The following is a 7,361-nucleotide window of genomic DNA, read 5'->3' on the forward strand; positions in this document are numbered from 1 at the left end:
CTTTCTTACTGACAGAAAATGTTTGTAGTCGAAACTATCATCTCTGTGTGATGGAACATGTTCAGGATCGTAAGAGAATCTATTGAACTGTGGTTGATCGCAATCTAAGTCCCGTACTCTCTGTAGATTACCCAAATTATACGCGCTGCGTGTATCTGACGAATGTTCATAAAGTGGTGTCTGTTGTATGTTATTAACTGAAGTGTTTTTCATTTCTGTTACTTCTTGTTGTAAACTTGACAACTTCCTACGTAACGTGTTGTTAGATGAATCGATCTCATTAATTGTCTGTTGTAAATTTTGAAATTCAGGTGTTTGGATAAATGAAACCGGTGCAGTATCGTCTGATTTATTGTCATTAGCATTTTCGATAACATCAATACGACTGGCCAATTCATCACATTTTTCAGTCAGTATTTTAACCTGATCATCGGTTTTAGAATCAGACGCATTAATCTGTTTTTGCAACTTACGCGTAGTTTCGCTCAGTTTTTTAACATCAGCTTTGATGACATCGCAATCCTGTGTTAGATCTAATTGTTCGAATCTGTCTGTCACTGTTTGAATATTTACTGTGTGTGTATCTGTTTTTGATTTAAGGTCAGAAATTTCATCCCGTAATTCCGCGTTCAATTGTTCTATGGTATTAATTTTGTCGGACACTGTAGTAATATTATTGTCTACATACGTCTTCGCTTTCGCGAATATTTTACGTTTGTCCTCTTGTCTTTGTGCAGTGATTGTTTCCATAACCTGACGTTTGACTTTATTTTGATCCTGAATAAATTTGCGGAAACGCGTATCACTGTTTTGTATGTGAAGATTAAAGCGTTCGTCAATCTGAGTGTTCTGCTGTTCGAATTTCGCGTCTATCTTTGCGTCCACTGTGCGCGAAAGTTCTACCGTCATTGCTTTAAACTCGTCCCGTAATTGTGTAGCTTTTTCAGAGCACTGTTTGGCGACTCCGCTAATTTCGTCTCTGAGTGTTTCTGTTGCGGCTGTTTGCATTTCCCTTAATTCTTGCGCAACAGATTTAATTTCTTCGCTATTTTTTCGTGAACAAGCCTCAATTTCCACTCGCAACTGTTCCTTAGTGTCATGACACTGCGCGGCAACGGCTCTTATTTGTTCACTAAGCTGTCTGGAATTGTCGTCTAATTTTTCATTTAACTGTTGATTGAGTTTTTCATTATCTTGTTTGACCTGTTCACTAAGTTGTTGTTTGAGATTTTCGTTATCTTGTTTGCTATCCACACTCTGTTTTTTGACCTGTTCGCTAAGTTGTTTGAAATCTTCACTCTGTTGTTTACTCATTTGTCGCAACAAAGCCATAATTGGATTCGACTCAAGGTCAGCATTTCTATTCTCTGTGCTGTTCAACAGTGGATCTGGAATTGTTTCACTTTCTGTAACCATTTGGTCATTTTGAGATTTACAAAAAGGTTTGTCAGTCAAATGTATACTATCAGTCATTGTTTCGGAATTAAATAAATCTGTCCTACTTTGTGTGAGCTGTTCATTTTCATTAGACAAATTTGTCTGTTTGTTACTTGAGTTTTCCAAATCGGTGTGTTAAGCTGGGCAGCGCTCATTACAATAGAGCGTTCTGCGTCATCAATTGTCGTCAAATTAACAGACGACATAACCGAGTTCGTTTGTTCGTCATTAAGACAAAAATCATCATTAGTGGTTGGAACGCATTGATTGTTAGTGAACGCAGGATTGTCATCATTACACTGCATGTCACATGTCCTATCGGTAAAGTCGTTTGACCCGGTAATTTCATTCATAATACCTCGCGATACACTATTCACAGTCTTTCGCGGCATTTTTACAATAGTCAAAATTTTTCACAAAATAAATAAGCACAATGCAAAAATAACACACAAATACAACAGAGCAAAGAATTGCCGTTGACCTGTAGAAAGAAAGTCACAAGTTAATAAAAGCGTTGCGCCAAATCCTAATTATATCTAAGCAAATAAGAGCAGATATCTGACTGTTGTTCAAAAGATTCTCAACGAAATACGATCCTGGACTGGGTGTCGCCAAGTGTAACCTCCCCACCGTAATTTAAAAGAAATATAATTACAATACTTAATACAAATGGGAGCCGAGTGTAACCTCCCCACAAAAATTTACAAGACAGAAATATTATTTATGAATGCCAATGGACATTGTGCTAAGCGTAACCTGCCCACAATGAAATGCACTGACAATGGCAACAAAAATGTGAAATTCGCAATCTGACTCAAATATAAATTCTTCACCAAAATTAAAGTCCATTCAGTGATAAGAAAATTCAATTAAACCGAAATATCGGTCTTTGGCCCTGTGTAAATCAATCAGAATTAAAGTCTTACCTCAGAATAACTGGATGTCAAATTTCTGCTCTTATTTCTGCGCACGGCTTGGAGGAACTGCATTGCAAATAATAATATTCCTTTTTTCTGTAATTTTACTGAAAATTTTCTTTAAAAGAAGTGGAATGAAATGGGAAGTGCAACGAAATCTTTAGTTCAATAAAAATTAAAATTTTTGAAAAAATGCTTTTGAAATTAAAAATTATTATTGGGGCACTTGTTGGAGAATAATTACAATAAATAAATTTTTACATTATCTAATGATTATATTAATTAACAGTATACCTCATTCAGCATCTTGACCAGTGTTGCCGACCGCCTACATCACACAACCGCACTGGGCTGCAACTACTGACCGACCGCTCTGCATGACGACTATTAGCGTACTGCACGCGACGACTACTGACAGAGTACTGCTCTCAACTAGACAGGGCTACAGACTCGCAACGACTAAACTGACAGACTCGCAGCACTCGCGCGGTCAAGCGCATACTCTCTGGTCACAGATGCTACAATGCCTCGCCATCGCTGCTATGTTACATACGTGTTTCAGTATAAAATTCGGATGCAATTTCTGTGTTTCGTCGTCAATAAGAAGGTCCAAGGGGTACAGTAAACCTGAAGTGAAACATCGGAATCTAAAACTCGACTCACAGGAGAGTTTCAAATAATAGAAAGTTAGAATGTCAGTCCTCTTGTACTTAAGTCGGCATTGTGCCTTTGTTTTAAATTCGGATGCAATTTTTGTGTTTCATCGTCAATAACAAGGTCCAAGGGATACAGTAAACCTGAAGATAAGAAACGGAATCTAAAACTGGACTCACAGGAGAGGTTTAAATCATAGAAAGTAAGAGTGTCCGTCCTCTTGTATTTAAGTCGGCATTGTGCCTTTTGTATTAAATTCGGATGCAATTTCTGTCTTTCATCCTCAATTAGAAGGTCCAAGGTATACAGTAAGCCTGAAGTGAAGCATCGGAATCTAATACTGGACTCACAGCAGAGGTTCAAATCATAGGAAGTGAGAGCGTGTGTCCTCTTGTACTTAAGTCGGCATTGTGCGTTTTGTATTAAATTCGGATGCAATTTCTGTGTTTCATCGTCAATAAGAAGGTCCAAGGTATACAGGAAACATGAAGTGAAGCATCGGAATCAAAAACTGCACTCACAGGAGAGGTTCAAATCCATAGAAAGTTAGAGTGTCAGTCCTCTTGTACTTAAGTCGGCATTGTGCCTTTTGTATTAAATTCGGATCCTATTTCTGTGTTTCATCGTCAATAAGAAGGTACAAGGGATACAGTAAACCTGAAGTGTAGCATCGGAATCTAACCCTGGACTCACAGGAGAGGTTCAAATCATAGATAGTGAGAGTGTCAGTCCTCTTGTACTTAAGTCAGAATTGTGCCTCTTGTATTACATTCGGATGCAATTTCTGTCTTTCATCGTCAATAAGATGGTCCAAGGGATACAGTAAACCTGAAGTGAAGCATCGAAATCTAAAACTTGACTCACAGGAGAGGTTCAAATCATAGAATGTTAGAGTGTCTGTCCTCTTGTACTTAAGCCGGCATTGTGCCTTTTGTATTAAATTAGGATCCAATTACTGTGTTTCATCGTCAATAAGAAGGTCCGAGGGATACAGTTAACCTGAAGTGAAGCATCGGAAACTAAAACTGAACTCACAGGAGAGGTTCAAATCATAGAAAGTGAGAGTGTCAGTCCTCTTGTACTTAAGTCGGCATTGTGCCTTTTGTATTAAATTCGGATGCAATTTCTGTGTTTCATCGTCAGTAAGAAGGTCAAAGGGATACAGTAAACCTGAAGTGAAGCATCGGAATCTAAAACTGGACTCACAGGAGAGGTTCAAATAATAGAAAGTTAGAGTGTCAGTCCTCTTGTACTTTAGTCGACATTGAGCTTTTTGTATTAAATTCGGATGCAATTTCTGTGTTTCATCGTCAATAGGAAGGTCCAAGGAATACAGTAAACCAAAAGTGAAGAATCAGAATCTGAAACTGGACTCACAGGGAGGTTCAAATCATAGAAGGTTAGAGTGTCAATCCTCTTGTACTTAAGTCGGCATTGTGCCTTTTGTATGAAATTCGGATGCAATTTCTGTGTTTCATCGTCAATAAGAAGGTCCAAGGGATACAGTAAACCTGAAGTGAGTCATTGGAATCAAAACTGGACTCACAGGAGAGGTTTAAATCATAGAAAAAGAGAGTGTCAGTCCTCTTGTACTTAACTCGGCATTGTGCCTTTTGTATTAAATACGGATCCAATTTCTGTGTTTCATCGTCAATAAGATGGTCCAAGGGATACAGTAATCCTGAAGTGAAGCATCGGAATCTAAAACTGGACTCACAGGAGAGGTTCAAATAATAGAAAGTTAGAGTGTCAGTCCTCTTGTACTTAAGTCGGCATTGTGCCTTTTGTATTAAATTCGGATGCAATTTCTGTGTCTCATCGTCAATAGGACGGTCCAAGGAATACAATAAACCTGAAGTGAAGCATCAGAATCTAAAACTGGACTCGCAGGAGAGGTTCAAATCATAGAAAGTTAGAGTGTCAGTCCTCTTGTACTTAAGTCGGCATTGTGCCTTTTGTATTAAATTCATATGCAATTTCTGTGTTTCATCGTCAATAAGAAGGTCCAAGGGATACAGTAATCCTGAAGTGAGTCATTGGAATCTAAAACCAAACTCACGGGAGAGGTTCAAATCATAGAAAGTGAGAGTGTCAGTCCTCTTGTACTTAAGTCGGCATTGTGCCTTTTGTATTAAATTCGCATGCAATTTCTGTGTTTCATCCTTAATAAGAAGGTACAAGGTATACAGTAAACCTGAAGTGAAGCATCGGAATGTAAAACTGGACACACGGGAGAGGTTCAAATCATAGAAAATGAGAGTGTCAGTCCTCTTGTACTTAAGCCAGCATTGTGCCTTTTGTATTATATTCGGATGCAATTTCTGTGTTTCATCGTCAATAACAAGGTCCAACGGATACAGTGAACCTGAAGTGAAGCATCTGAATCTAAAACTGGACTCATAGGAGAGGTTCAAATCATAGAAAGTGAGAGTGTCAGTCCTCTTGTACTTAAGTCGGCATTGTGCATTCTGTATTAAATTCGGATGCAGTTTCTGTGTTTCATCGTCAATAAGAAGGTCCAAGGGATACAGTAAACCTGAAGTGAAGCATCGGAATCTAAAACTGGACTCACAGGAGAGGTTCAAATCATAGAAAGTTTGAGTGTCAGTCCTCTTGTTCATAAGTCGGCACTGTGCCTTTTGAATTTAATTCCGATGCAATTTCTGTGTTTCATCGTCAATAACAAGTTGCAAGGTATACAGTAAACCTGAAGTGAAGCATCGGAATCTAAAACGGGACTCACAGGAGAGGTTCAAATCATAGAAAGTTAGAGTGTCAGTCCTCTTGTACTTAAGTCGGCATTGTCCCTTTTGCATTAAATACGGATGCAATTTCTGTGTTTCATCGTCAATAAGAAGGACCAAGGGACACAGTAAACCTGAAGTTAAGCATCGGACTCTAAAACTGGACTCACAGGAGAGGTTCAAGTCATAGAATGTTAAAGTGTCAGTCCTCTTGTACTTCAGTCGGCATTGTGCCTTTTGTATTAAATTCAGATGCAATTTCTGTGTTTCATCGTCAATAAGCAGGTCCAAGGCATACAGTAAACCTGAAGTGAGGCATTGGAATCTAAAACTGTACTCACAAGAGAGGTTCAAATCATCGAAAGTTAGAGTGTGAGTCCTCTTGTACTTAAGTCGGCATTGTGCCTTTTGTATTAAATTCGGATGCAATTTCTGTGTTTCATCGTCAATAAGAAGGTCCAAGGAATACAGTAAACCTGAAGTGAAGCATCGGAATCCAAAACTGGACTCATGGGAGAGGTTTAAATCATAGAAAGTGAGACTGTCAGTCATCTTGTACTTAAGTCGGCATTGTGCCATTTGTATTAAATTCGGATGCAATTTCTGTGTTCCATCGTCAATAGGAAGGTCCCAGGGATACAGTAAACCTCAAGTGAAGAATCGGAATCTAAAAGTGGACTCACAGGAGAGGTTCAAATCATAAAATGTGAGAGTGTCAGTCCTCTTGTACTTAAGTCGGCATTGTGCCTTTTGTATTAAATTCGGATGCAGTTTCTGTGTTAATCGTCACCAAGAAGGTCCTAGGGATACAGTAAACCGGACGTGAAGCATCGGAAACTAAAACTGGACTCACAGGAGAGGTTCAAATCATAGATAGTTAGAAAGTCAGTCCTCTTGTACTTAAGTCGGCATTGTGCCCTTTGAATTTAATTCGGATGCAATTTCTGTGTTTCATCATCAATAACAAGCTCCAAGGTATACAGTAAACCTGAAGTGAAGCATCGGAATCTAAAACTGGTCTCACAGGAGAGCTTCAAATCATAGAAAGTTAGAGTGTCAGTCCTCTTGTACTTAACTCGGCATTGTGCCTTTCGTATTAAATTCGGATGCAATTTCTGTGTTTCATCGTCAACAAGAAGGTCCAAGGGATACAGTAAACCTGAAGTGAAGGATCGGAATCTAAAACTGGACTCACAGGAGAGGTTCAAATCATAGAAAGTGAGAGTGTCAGTCCACTTGTACTTAAGTCGGCATTGTGCCTTTTGTATTATATTCGGATGCAATTTCTGTGATTCATCGTCAATAAGATGGTCCAAGGGATACAGTAAACCTGAAGTGAAGCATCGGAATCTAAAACTGGACTCACAGGAGTGCTTCAAATATTAGAAAGTTAGAGTGTCAGTCCTCTTGTACTTAAGTCGGCATTGTGCCTTTTGTATTATATTCGGATGCAATTTCTGTGTTTCATCGTCAATAAGAAGGTCCAAGGGATACAGTAAACCTGAAGTGAAGGATCGGAATCTAAAACAGGACTCACAGGAGAGGTTCAAATCATAGAAAGTGAGAGTGTCAGTCCACTTGTACTTAAGTCGGCATTGTGCCTTTTGTA

The sequence above is a fragment of the Schistocerca americana genome, unplaced genomic scaffold, assembly GCF_021461395.2.
Source record: "Schistocerca americana isolate TAMUIC-IGC-003095 unplaced genomic scaffold, iqSchAmer2.1 HiC_scaffold_29, whole genome shotgun sequence".
Classification (NCBI taxonomy): domain Eukaryota; kingdom Metazoa; phylum Arthropoda; class Insecta; order Orthoptera; family Acrididae; genus Schistocerca; species Schistocerca americana.